A 20,588-nucleotide genomic window follows, 5' to 3' on the forward strand; every position below is an offset into this window, starting at 1 on the left:
TGTGTCAAAAAAAAAACACTGCACATCACAACGAACACACCGTCCCCACTGTGAAACATGTTGGTGGCAGCATTATGTTGTGGGGATGCTTTTCTTCATCAGGGACAGGGAAGCTGGTCAGAGTTGATGGGAAGATGGATGGAGCCAAATGCAGGGCAGTCTTATAAGGAAACCTGTTAGAGTCTGCAAAAAACTTGCGATTGGGGCAGAGATTCACCTTCCAGCAGAACAACGACCCTAAACATACAGCCAGAGCTACAATGGAATGGTTTAGATGAAAGCATATTCATGCGTTAGAATGGCCAAGTCAAAGTCCAGACCTTAATCCAATTGAGACTGTGTCAAAACTTGAAAATTTCTGTTCACAGATGCTCTCCATCCAGACTGACAGAGCTTGAGATATACGGCAAAGAAGAATGGGCAAAAAATTCCCTCTCTAGATGTGTAAAGCTCGTAGAGACATCCTGAAAAACACTTACAGCTGTAATTGCAGTGAAATGGGGTTCTACAAAGTATTGACTCAGGAAGGCTGAATACAAATACAAATGCATGCCACACTTTTCACATATTTATTTGTAAAAAAAAATGAAAATCATTCATCATTTTCCTTCCACTTCACAATTATATGCCACTTTATGTTGGTCTATCACAAAAAAAAACAATAAAATGCATTTTCGTCCGAATTTTGGGTATTTTCGTTATTGATTTAACAAATGATAAAGAAAGCACAGAAAACGAAAACCGAAAGATCCGACATAAACAAATGCTTTATTTTCGTTTTCGTTGCGGTCGAATGTGCCTAACCTTAACTGTATTAGTCCAATATTAGAGAGAAAAGATTCAACATAGAGAGAAAAGTTCCGACATAGAGAGACATGAAGATTCGACATCGAGAGACATAAAGATTTGACATAGAGAGACATAAAGATTTGACATAGAGAGACATAAAGATTCGACATAGACAGTTTCGTTGCTCCGTCAAATCTTTTTTTTTTTTTTTTTTTTTTTTAAGATTCTGTCGAATCTTTTTTTTTTTTTCTTAGAACATTTGACAGACACCATAAGCCTTCAATGACAGATTCGACCTTAATTAATTTGGATTTTCGGACGAATGCATTTTTTCTAACGAAAAACGAAATAAAAACGAATTTCGGGAGTAACTAAATAAATTTTATTTTTCGGACGAAAACAAAATTCCGAAATGAAATATTTCAGTGTGCACATGTCTACAACTAACAACTTATGGTATAACCATATACATGTAAAATATCCAAAGTTATATTATTGATAAAGAAATGTTGCATGGATGAGAATAATATTGGTCCTTCAGCTGAGAGGAGTTTTAGGGTCTTTAAAGGCAGTAGATGGCTTAAAAAATTGGGAGAATAATGGGGTGGGCCCATCTCAAGAATGAGTGTACCTTCCTTATTCAAGTAAAGCAGTAATCTATTTATGGTTATTTGGCTGTATCGAGGGTATATTGGTTGTAAAATTGTCCTTGAGTCAGTGTAGTACAGGCTGGAGGCCTTGAAGTGGATTTTTTTGAAGATACAGCTGGTCGGTCAATATACAGATGCCATCAAAGAGCCTAGACAGATAAGAAGGTCATTCATTGATATTGTTGTTAGTGTTGCTATAATTTGGATAACGAGGAATGTATTTTCTTGTGATAAAAGTTGTATCTGTCTTATTCTGTTATTTAATAAATAGCTGCTATGGCATTTTATATTGTTGTCTGGTTACTGGGAATATAGGAGTTTTTTTAGGGTGGAGTATATTCAAGGTTATGACAGCCACAATACATTGCAATACCTCAGCCATTAAAACCTGCAACTAGCCTGCATGTAGACAGCATTACTATGAAGATAAGGGTAAAACATTAATGAGCCAACCAAGCTGGTGTAGGCCACAACTCTTGGACAAGATTGGCTACTGATATGAGGGCTGTAGGGAGATCTATATATGTGTAGCCAGGTGCTTTGCTAGAGGAAAACCCACTATATAGACACTGTGCTGCAGCTGCTTTGTGTGACTAGACAAGACTCTTGTGCTGGCTTTCTGTGCCATTTGGCATCCATCCAGCAGAGAAATCCAGTTGGCATGAAGGACTTGAGAAACTTTGATGCAAGCTGCATCAAACTTTGGGAACTGTGGTGTGCAAAGAGGGTCTTGCATAAGAGTAGATAGAGTGATAGACAGCAACTCCCAGGTGTACCGTATACTCAGTAAACTCAGAACAGTCTTGCCTGGATTTTAGAGAGAGAACTTCTTGCTGTGAGGGAATCAGAGTGTACACATTGATATCCCCGAGTGCACACTAACCTGCTACAAGCTGGCACTGGAGTATTGTTAATCTGTGTGTCACTTCATAAGTGAGCTGACATCTGTACAACTGGACCAAAGCGTCTGTATCACTAGGACTGGTGAAAGGGCATTATTGCCATTGATCTATCACTAATAACAGACACTGAGTACATAGGGACTGGACATTTGACTAACAGCCTTTACCACTTCATGCAAACTTTACTGGGACTATACTTCTGTACACTACTGTAAAGACTGGGCCCCAATGGTAGCTGGCTAAAAAACAAGAGCAAAGGATTGTCTCCTCCACAAGGATAGCTGCTCCACAAGGACTTAATTTGCTGCCTATAGAAAAGGATACCTCTTTAGCAAGGTCTTGGTCTTAGCATAGTCATTCATATAAAATGCACTCGAAGCAGTATAGTATACTGGTCACAGAAAAGTTTTCACAGCACTTCTTACCACTTCTTAATCTATGCCAATGTTTAATGTTGATTTGCAGATTACCAGGCATATAATAATCAAAGCATATATGTTCGTATTCTAAACTACAATGTAGTAGCACCTTTATCTAGAGAATTGTGTTTGCCTTACACTCTGCTTGTTCCCATATGTACATATTGCCATCTCCAATCCATTACAATATAACACATTTCTTTATTCCTAATCAGTCAGGTGTTTGCTTCCTAATACTGAACTGTAATGTGTGCAGGATATGGATACTTGTTCTAGTAATAGTGGTGCAATATCCTTTTTGCTTGCATCAGAGCAGCTGAGGTTGTTCACCAAGTCGAGGCGAAGAACCCAATTTACCAATTGGTTCCTGCGGAGGTAGCGCTACATATGGAGTGAGGTGGGTGAGGGAGGGGGGTTAGTTAGCCCCATAATTATAAAATTATTTTGTGACTCTCTGACTTCTCCATGAGGAGAAGTATATGTACTATACCAAGCTTCTCCTGGAAGGCCTAGAGCATATAGTCATTTGTCATTGTTGAAGTCTTTTAAAGTTTTCAGTTTGTCCTCTAGCCCTAGCTAATTAGAAGTTACATCTTCAAAGAATCAGGACAGCCTGAGTGAGCTAGAAACTACCTCCTGACAGATTATTCTGCAGCTATTTACTAGCATTGTTACAAAACTAATTTAAATAATCATCCACAAGCCAAAATATGGTTTTGAGGCACATAGTGAAACAGCATTTGTCCTCTACATGTTTTAATACAGCAGGCTCACCCTTATTTCATTCCATGGCATGTCTCTTCACAGTACATCCCTCTGGTAATATCAGCAAATTGGGGGGTCATAGCAATAACATTGGTCCATCTAAAAAAATACTTTACTGTATATAACCCAAGTAAACTTTCAGTTTAAATCAGAGGGTTGGACAGCACTTCAAGAAATCAATACAGTTGTAATATTGACTGTAGTTGATAACTGCTGTGGAACCTCTTCCTTTGTTACTGCTGTGTTATCCTTCTGCATTGTGGACAGAATTAAACTGAATATTCAAAAATGCAGAAGTCATCTTTAAGGAGACCACTTGGCAATGCTCATCTATGGAGTGTCTCCAGTGCAGGAAGCAGTCATCTTGGATGGGTCTGATTCAATACTAGAGGGTAATGCAACAGATCAAAGAGAAGTGGGTTTTCAGGTGGGTGAGAAAAGGGATAGAGAACTGTCTGGAAGCAAGCAGGTGTGTGGGAAAAATGACTGAGCTGATGCTGGCTAAATTAATCTCTGCCATAGCTGACCACAATCAGGTGAGAACTCAGGGAAGCAAAGAGAGCAAGAACCTTCTCCTAGGAAGAGTGTGAGATGTGATTTGTAGATGAGATGAGATCAGACTGTACTGGAGGGCACTCCTACTGTGAGGAAGGAAAGGAAGGACTATCTCAGCAAGATTGAAAGGGAGACTTCACAGTAATTCCTGTTCCTGTCTGAGGGCTGAAAGAGAGAGTTAATCTGTTGTCACTGGGAATGGTTGTGCTTTCTTTAAGGGTCCCAACTTTGCTGGCCAATTTTGTTAATTACTGTTAGTCAGAATACTGCAGGTATTAACCATATCTCAGAGAGTAACAACGCTGTATTATTGCTTATTTGTATAAGCATATACTTGCTATGCTTGGCCTAATAAATTCTTTGAAATATATTAGGGTGTGCCAGTAAGTGCTGGATGAGTGAGGTGTGTCAACTTTGGGTGTGCAAAAACCACAAGGCATGCAGTGGCTCCTCCAGGGGTAGTGCTACAGAGAACACATGCTTATAGGAAGGGAGGGCACTTCAATGACCCCATCAGTGTGCTAATGCCCTTTTATTGTCCAGTCACATGCTGGGGTGGGTCCTGGCCTAGGTTGTATTGGTAAACTGCATTGTACCCTGTAAAAAAGGTCCAGAATCAGGTTTTACTGTCTGGCTGCCCCATGTTGATCACAAGATTGCATTGCATCTACTACCCAGTGTTTAAAAAGATACGGCTTAAGTGGTGCAAATTAAGATCAAAGTTATGTAAAATCTTGCTCTTAATAAATCAATACTCATCCATTCAACTTGTTTATTCCAGATTTAGTCTTTGTATTTAGGGAACCTATTAAAATTAACTTTTCCCATAATAATTAAAGTTCCCCAGCATACATAAATTACATATGGTACGTACAATTCCTCAATGAAGATATTTTCCAACTCTTTAGTAGCCATGCCACGATAGGTTTTCCAGTGTGCCTATAAACTGTGACATGGTTGTACCATTCTACTTAAATACTGCAATCCTCTCTACCTATGTATATCCAGCATAAGTAGTCTAACGTATAGTCTTAGGATAAAAGCAACCTTGTCTCTCTACCATCCCAAACATATTGTAATTTTCTATTGATTATGCAGCCTGAAGTAGGATCTGCATAGAGTGATGGAAATCCAGACCATTCTATTTCTGCAGCTTGCAAAATATTTGCAGATAATTGATTGAGTGTCAGGATTTTAATATGGTGTTTCATTCAAACATATACAGTATATATGAATGATGGATGGCTATAGATATTCACACATATTTAAAGCAGGCATCCACCAGCGGTGGTCTTTTGTGCTCCCAGATGGTGTCTTAGATAGACTGAGAATTATAATGTGAAGATGCAGGTGGCGGACACATTCATGCCCGACATATGTATTTTAGAGGATAAAGAAGTGGGTTTAAAGAAAAACTGTATTAAAGTGGTTGTATACCCGCAGCAATTTTTTTTTTTTACACCTGAAAGGCAAAAGGCATAATGAGCTAGTATGCACCGCATATTAGCTCATTATGAAATACTTACCTTGGAATGAGGTGTGGAGAACTTACCTGGTCCACGCCGAGAAGGGTGTCATCTTGCCTCGGCGTGTCTTCCGGGTATCGCCGCTCCAGCATGTGCGCGGGAGACTTCATTCCAGGAAGGTCCGGCGGCTGCCGGGCCTTTAGCTGAGGATCCCCGCTGCGCATGCGCTGCTGCAATCAGCGGCGCATTGCGAGGGGAATATCTCCTAAACCGTACAGGTTTAGGAGATATTCTTTATACCTACAGATAAGCCTTATTATAGGCTTACCTGTAGGTAAAAGTGGTAGTAAAGAGTTTACTACCACTTTAACAGTCATTACATATTACAACATTATTTCTGTTTATCATCTTTGTTTTTAAATGCCAACATATTTGTACAATGGTATGCATTAGATAATAATATTGTGTAAATTAAAGTGATTGTAAATGAATACCTTGTAAAACAACAAATTCAGTTTAAAATAGAAATAAACGCCAAAACATTTGTGTATGCATATAAAAAAAAACACTATAATAACTTTTTTGTTTCCTTTTTCATAACTGATCACGTTCCCTCTGTTCTGTACAACAGTTGGGAGAGGACAAACAGCAGCACACTGAACTTCCCAGTGTAAGGCTGTGCAAGGGGGGAAACAAGTCTGATCGTAGCACAGCTAGAGAATTGACCACACTGTAGTCAGTTTTTATTAGGAAAGGGACAGGATTATACACAAAGGAAACAATACAAAGAGAACACAATACGTTTTCATACAAGTACATGGTACAGCAGACACATATCAGGAATATGAAATGTTGGGTTTACAAAAGCTTTAAAGTGCATGTAATGCTTGTTTTTTATTTTAGGTTTGTTTATAGTGGTAAGATGTAAGATCCGATACAATTTTTTTATTTTAGTCTTGAGAACCTCTAGAGAGTTTCACTCCACAATTTGTCATGATGACCATTGTCACCAAGACAAAAAGTAAGGGAAAATCCCACATTTTAGAGTTGCTATAAGAGCTGACGAAGTTCTTTGAACGTAACGCGTACGGGGGAGGAGCCACACGCTGACGTCACCCGCTGCCGACCTGCATCTCACACACCATTGGATTGTATCTGGAAATGCTTTTTATATGAGGATGTTTGTCCTGGCTCTTCCTGGATGGTATACCCCTTCCTTGGGACCTGTGAATTAGACCATCTGTTAGCTCAGTGGTCTATTATTAGAGGTGAGCGAAGTGAGTGCTCTGGAGGTGGAGGGTCTGTCACCATTGTTTCCTGATTTGTACCTGCCACGTGGAAGACTCTTGGTGCTTGCTGGGACCCTTAGTCATCTTCATTTTTCTGTTTTGGACTTTTCATTTAACTGTTTTAAGATTATATTATTTTTTCATGCGCTGCACTTTGTTTTGTAATATGTTATTGGGATGATATTTTGTGCTAGGTGCGTTAGTTGTTTATTATGTACTTCTTGCGCTGATTGATTTACCTATTTTTATTTACAGAGGGTCTAACTTTTTCTTCTTCTATTAAAAACTAATATAGTTAGAAATCATCCCCTCAAATTTCCCACACTAGTCACAAGTTACTGCACATGAATTAAAATTTCTATGAATAATGGAATTGCTGAACAGAATCCCTCTTGTGTATCCAGAGGTCCTGTGAGATAAATAATATCCCCAGGCTTGTAATGTCTGTATACGCCCTTAATCATGCCCAACATACAGTATGTCAATTTAAAATCCTAGTGTACTGTCTATATTGCAATTTGGGTGTACGAATTAAATATTCTTTAACTGAATGTAAATACAGAATGCACTCATTATATTTGAGAAGCATTGTAGGTATAGAGCATCTATTTGTTCAGCTACAGTACAACAAGTCTAAAGATCAAGTCATCTATAGATATGACGAAAGTCAAAAATAAATTCCATTCTATAGGTGAGAAACATGGGGCATTATAAAAAAAAATAGTAGTGAAACTTTATTAGCTGTTAATTTGTCAATTTGTGGCATCAAATGGAAAGAAATTATCACCAGTATGAACTATGGCCCAGATTCACGTAGAATCGCGGCGGCGTAACGTATCATACGTTACACCGCCGCAAGTTTTCATCGCAAGTGCCTGATTCCTTAAAGGCACTTGCATGAAAACTTACGCTGGCGGCCTCCGGCGTAAGCCCGCGTAATTCAAAGGGGCGTATGCCATTTAAATTAGGCGCGCTCCCGCGCCGGACCTACTGCGCATGCTCCCTTTTGAATTTCCCGCCGTGCTTTGCGCGAAGTGACGTCATTTTTTCGAACGGCGACGTGCGTAGCGTACTTCCGTATTCCCGGACGTCTTACGCAAGAAGGAATTTTTTTTTAATTTCGACGTGGGAACGACGGCCATACTTTATACAGCACATACGTGTGCTTTGTAAAGTTAGGGCACCTAAAATGACAACTAACTTTGCGACGGGAAACTAGACTAGCAGCGACGTAGCGAACGCGAAAAACCGTCGTGGATCGCCATAACTACTAACATACCGGACGCTGGTTTACGACGCGAACTCCCCCCATTGGCGGCCGCGGTATTGCATCCTAAGATCCGACAGTGTAAAACAATTACACCTGTCGGATCTAAGGGCTATCTATGCGTAACTGATTCTATGAATCAGTCGCATAGATACTCTGAGAGATACGACGGAGTATCTGAGATACGACGGAGTATCTGAGATACGACGGAGTATCTGAGATACGACGGAGTATCTGAGATACGACGGAGTATCTGAGATACTCCGTCGTATCTCTGCTGTGAATCTGGCCCTAAGTACATTAACAAACCAAGCATTTTGCAGGAAATATGGGTAAAAGATAAGTTATATTGAATTGAGCCAGCTTTCATAAGAGTGAACTCAACCATAAAAGGCAAGTACGTGGTTGCAACATGTAAGGCAAATGGTGAAAAGGAAGGGTGAGAGAAATATAGTGAAACACCACTGGCAAGCAAGAAAAGGAAAGGATGGAAATACCTAACAGGAAGATATAGTTTTCACAAAATAGAGTGTGATCAAGAGACTTGATCTGCACTATGCTTTATAGTGGAACTAAGGAAAATAAGTCAAATGTAGGAAACACGTTGCAAGTGAACTTTACTATGGCAAACACCAAGGGGTGCCAGTGTGTAAGCAGACACAGTTAGCTAGTCTGCCACTAGATGGCTCTGTCCCAAAATAGTGTGCAATAACACAGAATCATGTAATTGGGTGTTAGCTCCCTTTTAGACCAAACCTTCCTGTACTAATGTAATGGGTGGAATTATTTTTCATATATATATATATATATATATATATATATATATAAATAATATATATATATATATATATAAATAGGTTGAGAGAAGGCCCAGTGCAGTTGGGACATGGAAGTCAGACACCCCACCAGCATGCAGATGTATTCGGCTATGCACAGGCCCTAGACAGTGCTGGAGGACAGAATGAGTGCTGCACCCAGAAGAGCTGGCTGTTGTCTTTTATGGTTGGTGGAGGATAGAGCGGGTTGCAAAAGGCCTTTCAGTCCAGGCCAAGTGTTCTCTGCTGTTAATTCTACCCCCCTGGAGGACCTGGGAGAAGTGTATAGATACTAGAGGTGCAGCTGCAGTGATCTCGTCTCTGGAATGACATTCAGGAGCTGTTAGCTGGATGCATAAAGTCAGATCCCTCTGAGTGAATACTAATGACTCTGGGAAAAGGAGAGACTATGCAAGGGAAGCTGGCTATGCATAATGTGTTGTGTGCTGCTTTCACATAATAACTGCTATGGTTCTTCCACTATATGTGATCGATAGAGTAAAGAAAAGCGACCCCCGATAGAATGTTTGTGTGATGAGAGCTGTCACTGCCATCTTCTGAAGAACCTCAGTAAACTGAGGAAACTAAATTATTTGGGTGGACAATCCTTTCTTTAAATATATAAGCTAATAGCCAGGGATGTTGTGGAAGGTCTATAGCAGTGGTCTCCAAACTGCGGTCCGAGGGCTGGATGCGGCCCTTTGCTTGCCTTTATCCGGCCCTTGGGCACTATCCCTCCCACTGATACGAGACACTATTCTGCCATCTGGCACCGACAGTGGAGCACCACTTCTCCCACTGACACCACTAATGGGGCATTATTCCTCCCTATGATACCAACAATGGGGCACCATTCCTCCCCCTAATACCAGATGTTTAGTCCCACTGATGCCAGGAAAATGTCCACCCCCACTGGCCAAAGTCTGGCCCTCCAAGAGTCTGAAGGACAATAAACTGCCCCTTTGTTTAGAATGTTTGGAGACCCCTGGTCTATAGCATAGAGTTGGGCACAATATGGCAGAAGTAGAGGGCTATAAGCTCTATCAAAGAAGAAATTGGGTAGCGCCGACACACAGCCAATCAGAAGCCCCATTACATGTGTGCACCTACTGTGACCTCCAAGCCCTGCTGTTATATTTTTCATGTACGCCTTGCCTGAAACTGAACACCCTCTGTACGATAAAAGTCCTGCCTAGGCCATGTGCCTACTATGCATAGCCACTGCTCACCACATTCATTACTATGGCTGGGGCCATATGTTTTTTTCAAAAGCACTGTCTCCAATGCCTTTCACTAAAATGGCAAATTGTTGCAGATGTGTCAATTTTACTGAAATTTCATCAAAGTGAAATAGCCTTTGCTTATTTTATAGTAAGGATTCTTTTTCTGCAAATAACATGGTGCGTGGCATTAAAGTGATTGTAAAGTCTAACGTTTTTAATTAAAATAATAAACAGGTTTATACTTACCTGCTCTGTGGAAAGACTCACCCTTTTCCTCCTCATCTTTGCCTGTCCCCATAGCAAGATGCGGGATTGTTGCTGAGTTGGGCTCTGTGTGTCCATTGACACACAGCATGGCTTGACTCCATCTTCTGCTCACTGGATTTGACTTAAAGCAGCAGGAGCCAATGGCTTCCACTGTTTTCAGTAAAGCCTGTAAGACCAGGAAGAGAGTTAGAGAAGACCTGCAGCTGGGCCCAATGCTGGAACGATGGAAACCCTAGAGTCAGGTACGTTTTAGAAAGGGGGAGAGGGGGGGAACACACAGTGGAATATTTTTTACCATAATGCAGAGAATGCATTAAGGTAAAAACACCTTTAGACTTTAGAACCACTTTAAAATGACTCTGTCGTGAGACGGACAGAATCATGTAGGCTGCCATTGGTGGACTCTACTTTTGAGCATGCTAGTTTCCTGTCTCACAATGCTGTCTGAGTTGCTGACCTGGAACAAGTAAAGAGATAAGTAGTTTTGACACTTTTCTGATACTTGATTAACACATGCTTGTTCCATGGCTGTGATTCCAAAATACTTAAAGCCCAACTCTGGGCATGGTTAAAAAAACACTCTTGAAGTGGGGCCCTCCCCCACAGCAAGCGTTAAAAGCTTGTTAAATGAGAATTCCAGGTATGGATATTTTATACATAGTTATTTTTGGTACAGCTTAAATCAGTGTTTCTCAACTCCAGTCCACAATTCACCCCAACAGGTCATGTTTTCAGGCTTTCCATTATTTTGCGCAGGTGATTTGATCAGTTTCATTGCCTTAGTAATTACCACACCTGTTTTATCTGAGGGAAATCCTGAAAACATGACCTGTTGGGGCGCCTTGAGGACTGGAGTTGAGAAACACTGTCTTAGATCAATGTAACTATGTATATACCATACCAGCTCGATGCTCCTAGAAGTTGGAAATTACTGAAGTAGACATCGCTACCCTAGTGATCTCCACTTGCTCCTGAGTCCAATGCCGAGTTGCTGCCCTGCTGAATTCTGAACACAGGAGGTTAACCAAACAGCACAGGCACCATTAATAGAATGTTTTGCATTTTCTGAATAAATGCAAAGTGTTATGGAAGTGGTGAAGAGGCCGGGTGGTGATGTCAAGCTCTTCCCCTCATCCAATCAGATAGTAAATCACCAATGAGAGAACACTTTCCATTCAATCAGAAAATGTAAAGCATTCTATTAACGTTGCTTGTGCTGAGTGGCCAACCTCCTGTGTTCAGAATGCAAAAGTTAAGTCGCTTGGGACGGGACCCAAGAGTAAGTAGAGATCACTGGCCCAGTAATGTCTACATCAGTGATTTCCAGCTTCCATGGGCATTGGCCTGGTATAGTGTGTGTGTATATATATATATATATATATATATATATATATATATATATATATATATATATATATATATATATATATATATATATATATAGTGTATATATATATATGGTGCTGGTAATAGGATGATGGCGCTGCAATTGAAATTCCACTGAGTTGATTCCAAATACTATGGGAAGTAACAAATGTTGGGTAATCCGATTCAGGGGTAGATCCAATATAGTGAACCTCCCCTATTGGAGAACGCAAGTTGATTTTTGTTACCCTGTTTGCTGGTGCCAAAAGTGTATGGCTACCACATAAGTGGCGGGTGGAAAAAAGGAGAGGCCCTATCCAAGTCCTTACATTAGTCTGGTACCCCAGTAGTGTGGGCGTTCGTTGTGAATGTTATTACAAGTGATTAGTTTGTGCCAGAATTGTGTAATCGAAAAGAAAAAAGAAAAAAACAAAACATGAATGAGTGTCTGTTAAAGACTCGACCCTATGTGGGTATCCTGGAGATCACTAGTGGTAAAATGCACTGTGTTAGTATATCCTTAAGCTATGTGCATCTGCATGCACTGCAAGATAAATAATTGAATCATGTGCAATAAGTGGTCCCTAAGTGCTTAAGGGGTGTCCAAGAGGTAGGGCACACCCTAATGTGAATCCCTATTAACCTAATAATATCCTAAGCGGTGCTTCTTAATTAGGTGTAGCTATACCATAAAATATATATATAAGTGAATATGAAAAAACATATAAAAGAAATATATATGTAAAAATGAAAGTGTAAATCCTACTGTCCCTCCTGGGACTAGAAGATTAAGCAAAAAATGTGTCAAAAATCACAAAACGAAAAAAAAGGAGAAAGAGACACAAGTCCCATATATTCAATGCTAGTAGCAGGTGTAGTAATTAACATCCACTCTAGAGTCCCGTCAATCAAGAGCGGTGTTAAACTAATTGCATAGGAGCTCAACAAAGTCTATCAAGACAGTTTTCTTCCTTTAAGATGTTATTCCTGCATACGAGTTAACAAATTCAAACTTGTGACTTTAGGGTGTCGCTGCACATGGTTAGGGCGGTGACATCTGTGCTCCCCCACATAGGTCCCCACTCACCGAATGTCGTCACCCCCCAGGGGGCAAAAAGCGGATGGTAGTGGTACCTCGATGTCTGTGGTGTCACGACCTTTTGGCTCAGATCCTCAGCTATCTCCTTATCCAGGGGCTGCAAGGTGTATGCGATCCTTTCCAAGTTGTCCTCAAAAGTCACTCAGTGGTTAAAAAGGAAAAAACAAAGGGAACCACATAGTGTGATATGTTTTTAAAGTTTAATTGGGTAATACCCAAAAACTGTATTTATTTAAAAATGAAAAAGTGACAAAGGCAGTAGTATGCCTCCACTGGAAGCCCTGCGCAGAGGGGGGCTCCAATGAGCCGATGTAAAATATACGTGCACAAGAAAAATAAAAAAATAATAAAAATAAATAAAACACAAGTATGAGAGACACGCTGCACTGGCCTATGGGTCTCACACTGAATGGTGTGGCTGCTGCTGCTAGCGCCGTTTAAAAATCCTCCTTCGGCGCTGTCGGTTGTGAAGCAGAGAAAACAGCTGAGACAGGTAGGCGTGCTGGCGATTGGCGTGCGTCTCAATGAATGAGCTGTGTGTAGGTCACCTGACGCGTTTCGTCATGTGACTTTCTCAAAGGCGATAGGTTATCGCCTTTGAGAAAGTCACATGATGAAACGCGTCAGGTGACCTACACACAGCTCATTCATTGAGACGCACGCCAATCGCCAGCACGCCTACCTGTCTCAGCTGTTTTCTCTGCTTCACAACCGACAGCGCCGAAGGAGGATTTTTAAACGGCGCTAGCAGCAGCAGCCACACCATTCAGTGTGAGACCCATAGGCCAGTGCAGCGTGTCTCTCATACTTGTGTTTTATTTATTTTTATTATTTTTTTATTTTTCTTGTGCACGTATATTTTACATCGGCTCATTGGAGCCCCCCTCTGCGCAGGGCTTCCAGTGGAGGCATACTACTGCCTTTGTCACTTTTTCATTTTTAAATAAATACAGTTTTTGGGTATTACCCAATTAAACTTTAAAAACATATCACACTATGTGGTTCCCTTTGTTTTTTCCTTTTTAACCACTGAGTGACTTTTGAGGACAACTTGGAAAGGATCGCATACACCTTGCAGCCCCTGGATAAGGAGATAGCTGAGGATCTGAGCCAAAAGGTCGTGACACCACAGACATCGAGGTACCACTACCATCCGCTTTTTGCCCCCTGGGGGGTGACGACATTCGGTGAGTGGGGACCTATGTGGGGGAGCACAGATGTCACCGCCCTAACCATGTGCAGCGACACCCTAAAGTCACAAGTTTGAATTTGTTAACTCGTATGCAGGAATAACATCTTAAAGGAAGAAAACTGTCTTGATAGACTTTGTTGAGCTCCTATGCAATTAGTTTAACACCGCTCTTGATTGACGGGACTCTAGAGTGGATGTTAATTACTACACCTGCTACTAGCATTGAATATATGGGACTTGTGTCTCTTTCTCCTTTTTTTTCGTTTTGTGATTTTTGACACATTTTTTGCTTAATCTTCTAGTCCCAGGAGGGACAGTAGGATTTACACTTTCATTTTTACATATATATTTCTTTTATATGTTTTTTCATATTCACTTATATATATATTTTATGGTATAGCTACACCTAATTAAGAAGCACCGCTTAGGATATTATTAGGTTAATAGGGATTCACATTAGGGTGTGCCCTACCTCTTGGACACCCCTTAAGCACTTAGGGACCACTTATTGCACATGATTCAATTATTTATCTTGCAGTGCATGCAGATGCACATAGCTTAAGGATATACTAACACAGTGCATTTTACCACTAGTGATCTCCAGGATACCCACATAGGGTCGAGTCTTTAACAGACACTCATTCATGTTTTGTTTTTTTCTTTTTTCTTTTCGATTACACAATTCTGGCACAAACTAATCACTTGTAATAACATTCACAACGAACGCCCACACTACTGGGGTACCAGACTAATGTAAGGACTTGGATAGGGCCTCTTCTTTTTTTCCACCCGCCACTTATGTGGTAGCCATACACTTTTGGCACCAGCAAACAGGGTAACAAAAATCAACTTGCGTTCTCCAATAGGGGAGGTTCACTATATTGGATCTACCCCTGAATCGGATTACCCAACATTTGTTACTTCCCATAGTATTTGGAATCAACTCAGTGGAATTTCAATTGCAGCGCCATCATCCTATTACCAGCACCATTTAACATTAATCGCATATTGTGATTACTTAGGGAGGCAGCAGCAAATAAAACAAATCCTAAGCGCGGATTCACCCCCCTTTTTTTATATATATATATATATAAATATATATATATATATATATATATATATATATATATATATATATATATATATATATATATATATATATATATATATATATATATAGTTAAATTGGCAGATGTGAGATACGCTACGCCGATGTAACTTACCTGGCTTTGGTTTGAATCCTCAACTAATTTGCGCCGTTAGTTACAGCGGCGTAGTGTATCTCTCACGGCGGAATTCAAATTGGGCGGGTAGGGGGCGTGTTTCATTTAAATGAAGCGCGTCCCCGCGCCGAACGAACTGCGCATGCGCCGTCCGTAAAAACTCCCAGGGTACATTGCTCCAAATGACGTCGCAAGGATGTCATTGTTTTCAACGTGAACGTAAATGGCGTCCAGCCCCATTCACGGACGACTTACGCAAACGACGTAAAATTTTCTAAATTAGACGCGGGAACGACGGCCATACTTAACATTGAGTACGCCACCATATAGCAGCTTTAATTATACGCCGGAAAAAGCCGAACGGAAACGACGTAAAAAAATGCGGCCGTTCGTACGTTCGTGGATCGTCGGAAATAGCTAATTTGCATACTTGACGCGGATTACGACGTGAACGCCACCTAGCGGACGCGGAAAAATTGCATCTAAGATCCGACGGCGTACGAAGATGTACGCCTGTCGGATCTAACACAGATCCCGTCGTATCTTGTTTTGTGGATACCAAAACAAAGATACGACGCGCAAAATTCGAAATTACGCGGCGTATCAAGAGATACGCCGCGTAATTTCTTTGAGAATCTGCCCCACTATCTATATATAAAACATCCATACCTGTAAATCTTCTTCTAGGTGTAGAGTCATAAGAGGTAATACTTACTGTACTCCCCGCTCTGGCAGGTTTCCTCCACATTGTGCGACCAGTCCCCTGAAGCCTCCCCTCCAGGATCTTGGTAGCAAAAAAGGAGACTTCAAGCTTGTGTGTGATAGAATAGTGCAACTTCAACCCAAAGCTGAGTAAACACTTATTGGTGGACTTAGTCTTTCTTTTACCATGACCTTGTCACTCCTCTTGCTATTTCCTTCCAGACTTGCTTTTATTATGGCTCCTCGATTAGTATATTTATAGACCACAGAATCACTTTGACTGCAATTCTTTTCTGTACAAAAATAATGTAGTGTATAACAAGAAAATGTTATGCTATACAATTGGGTTTTTGTGCAATTTTTTTTCCATTGTACCCCAAGTGTTACTGATTTATTTAGTTATTTTTAGGTATGTACGAGTACATTTGTTAAACAGGCTCTCCTAGACTGATAGCCTTTACACTAATCCATCAGGTGGCCCCCTTTATTTGGATATATTCCCGCTTCAGGTCAAGACCCCTGTTTCATTTTACACACCAGGCTCTGAATACTTTCCAGATGTTTTGTTGCCAGCTTCAGACATCTGTACAAGTTCATTGTAGCATCACGCACAGTGACTGGGTCTGTTCTATCAGCGAAATCGTTTGCTTAACCTGTTTACACAGGATTAGTTAATGAGATAATCCATCTCATGGACGTTTAATCAGATATTGTATGACCTTTGTCATAACTTGTCCCATTTTGAAAAACACATTATTATGGGGATATTAGATGTCAGACTAAATTAATGCTCTGCATAATGACAAAGTATATGGCATTGTTTGCTGAATAACATTAACCCTATTGTTTGGACATTTTTAGAGTTTTATGTTTCAGCCAAGTCCAAGTGAGCAATTGTTGAGTCCGCTTTATGTAAAGCAGTAAAACCTGCTTCTGATCCCTGTGGGCATCTCTATTGCTCATCATTGTAGCCTACAAATATTTTGCATTTGGGCACAACAAAAGGCAGTGCTGCCAGTATATTATATCTCTACCAGGATTAGCAATATGGGGCCAGATTCACATATAACTGCGGCGGCGTAACCTATCGTTTATACGTTACACCGCCGCAAGTTTTCAGCGCAAATGCCTGATTCACCAAGCACTTGCGTGTAAACTTACGGCGGTGTAACGTAAAGGCGTCCAGCGGCAAGCCCGCCTAATTAAAATGGGGCGTGTACCATTTAAATTAGGCACGCTCCTGCGCCGGATGTACTGCGCATGCTCCGTTTTTAAATTCCCGCCATGCTTTGCGCGAAGTGACGTCATTTTTTTGAACGGCGATGTGCGTAACGTACTTTCGTATTCCCGGACGTCTTACGCAAAAAGAAAAAAAAGATTTGAAATTCGACGCGGGAACGACGGCCATACTTTTACATGGCTCGTCTAAATTTAAGCCATGTTAAAGCAGCCGTAACTTTGCGACGTGAAAAAACGACTAGCGACGACGTTACGAACGCGAAAACCTTTGTGGATCGCCGTAAAAGCTCATTTGCATACCCGACGCTGGAAAACGACGCAAACTCCACCGGCCGAAGTATTGCATCCTAAGATCCAACGGTGTAAGTCAATTACACCTGTCGTATCTTAGGGCTATTTATGCGTAACTGATTCTATGAATCAGCCGCATAGATACTCTCAGAGATACGACGGCGTATCAGGATATACGCCGTTGTATCTCTTCTGTGAATCTGGCCCATTATGTATAAACATGAAAGCTAGAATAGAACTGGGTTGCCCTTTACTCATCATCTAGCCCCAGACCTATCGTTTAATATGAGTGGATGCCCTCCTTCCTTTCTAGGCAGGAGTACAACATTTTGTAAGTAAATGTATTTATGTGTTATTAAAATGTATTAAGTATAGTGCCATGATGTGGACAGGCTCCAATGTAGGAAATAGACAACAAAAGAAGCTGCCGCTCCAGATGAGCTAATCCAGGTGAGGTTAGAAGGGTGGGACTCTGCCATGTAAGAACAGGATAGAAGGAATGTCAGCCAACCGACATAACGAAAGTCCTTTTATTGGAAAAATTGTAGAGGTACAAAAAAAGTACATGACATACACCACAAGTGCAGCAGCCAGGGCAAAGGTTGACGCGTTTCACACAACTACATTGTGCTTACTCATAACTCCAATGAAACCTACTGTGGATCCAGGCAAAAGGCGATTGGTGTAATTAAAAAGATATTTTACCACTGTTTAGCGAAGTCCTCATCTCTAATCTGTTTCCTATTTTCCTAATTTAAAGTGAACACAAGAAAAGGACTGAAAAGGCAACACCACTTATATCAGTTAGCAGGTACCTCCAGGTGCACTGCAAATACCCAACCAAGTTGCATGCCCCTTCCCTCTACATGCACCTTACATTTGACCAGTCACTAATTACCAAGTCTTTACTGGCACTTTTTGTTTACAAGTAAAAATCTGTATTTTTTGCTAGAAGATTACTTTGAACCCCAACTATATATATATATATATATATATATATATATATATATATATATATATATATATATATATATATTGTAAGGGGTTAGCTCGGGGTGTGTGACCCCTTAGATGGGTTCACCACACACTGAATTTATACAGACTGGCAGTCGAAGACGGTTGAAAACAAAGTTTTTGGTTTATTTTTCCATCTTGCTGGAAAACAATTGCAAGCATCCAAACAGCATAAACAAAATCAAACATAAAATAAACCCTAGCCACTCTGGGCATCTACCTTCCACACAGGAACCTATCTATGGAGTCCGACTCAGCCTAGTGCTGGGCAGACAGTGCTGGTCATACAGCACAAACAATAGTCTTTTGATTTTTATCACACAGAAAAATCAATGGTCTCCTCACCTCCTCAGGACACTTTCAGTACGCTGCTCTCCTACTCACAAAGCCTTAGGAATGATGCAGCAAATTAGTGGTAATCCTCTGGGCTACTTATAGAGGCGTTAATTGCCTCATTCTGAACAGCTGAAGTTTTTCAACGGCCTTTAGCCTTTCTCTGGCTACGTTTGTAGCTGACGCCCGATAATCATGTATCGTGTATCGTCTAAACAAGGCAGAAATGTATGTCCCATCAGTGACAACACCCACAGATTTACCTGACTTCCTGTCACAATATATATATTAATACAGTTAAGTCCATATATATTTGGACACAGGCACTATTTTCATACTTTATACTTTTGGCTCTGTATGCCACCAGACTAAAATTAAAATTAAACAATCCAAATGAATTTGAAGTACAGATTTGAATTTGAATTTGAAGTACAGACTTTTCAGGGTTGAACATAAGTATCAAGTACAAATTTTAGAAACTGCAACCATTTTTATACACAGTCTTCCCCTTTTTTAGGGCTCAAATGCAATTGAACAAATGAATATAATCATACATAAAATGTTCATTTTTAATATGTTGTTGAGAATCTTTTATTGGCAATGGCTGCCTGAAATCTGGAACCCATTGACATTACCAAAGACTGGGTTTCCTCCTTTCTGATGCTTTGCCAGGCTCTAAATTCGGCCTTTTGGCCTTCGCAAAAGGAGCTTATAAAAAGTTTATCATCAGGGTTTACATACGTATAATTTAACCCCTAACTGGCCCGCAACCCTTTCTGTAAGCCGTCCCTTGAGGTTTCCCTCTAAAGCAGGGGTGTCAAACTCAATTTCATCGTGGGCCGCCTCAGCATTATGATTGTTTTCAAAAGGGACGGTTGTATCTCTAAAATTAGATTAGTCCAGCACATCCCCTCCCCTTAAATTAGATGTCAAGAGCCATCTCACAATCAGAAGTTGATTCCCCCACTCTCCCTTACATCACAGTGCACCCCCTTTCCTTATGCTGCTGCTGGGAAGAAGCTGTATGCATTGCTTAAAAGCAGAAAGTAGGGGTGTGGAGGAGGACCAGAGGAGGGCTGAAGCTCTCCTGCAGCTGCAGGAGAGGTGCAAGGGCCACATGAAATGTCCTGGAGGGCCAGATTCGGCCAGCGGGCCTTGTGTTTGACACCTGTGCTCTAAAGGATACAGTCCTTGTTTACTGCCGACTCAATTAATTATCTTAACCACTATGGTTGAGTCGAACACCCCCCGTTCGGTTCGCACCAGAACCTTCGAACGGACCGACCGTTCGCGCAAACATTTAGAACCCCATTGACGTCTATGGGACTCGAACGTTCGAATTTAAAAGTGCTAATTTTAAAACCTAATATGCAAGTTATTTTCGTAAAACGTGTTTGAGAACCCGGGTCTTGCCCCAGGGAACATGTATCAATGGAAAAAAAAGTTTTAAAAACTGTAGTTTTTTCTGGAGCAGTTATTTTAATGATGCTTAAAGTGAAAAAAAAATGAAAAATTTCTTTAAATATTGTACCTGCTGGGTGTCTATAGTATGCCTGTGAAGTGGCACGTGTTTAGAACTGTCCCTGCACAAAATGAGATTACTATAAGAAAAAAGTAATTTAAAACTGCTTGCGGCTTTAATGTAATGTCTGGTTCCTGCAATATGGATGAAAATCATTGAGAAAAATAGCACAGACACGGACAGTACACACACCACGTAGCT

Source organism: Rana temporaria, chromosome 3 (assembly GCF_905171775.1).
Source record: "Rana temporaria chromosome 3, aRanTem1.1, whole genome shotgun sequence".
Taxonomy (NCBI): domain Eukaryota; kingdom Metazoa; phylum Chordata; class Amphibia; order Anura; family Ranidae; genus Rana; species Rana temporaria.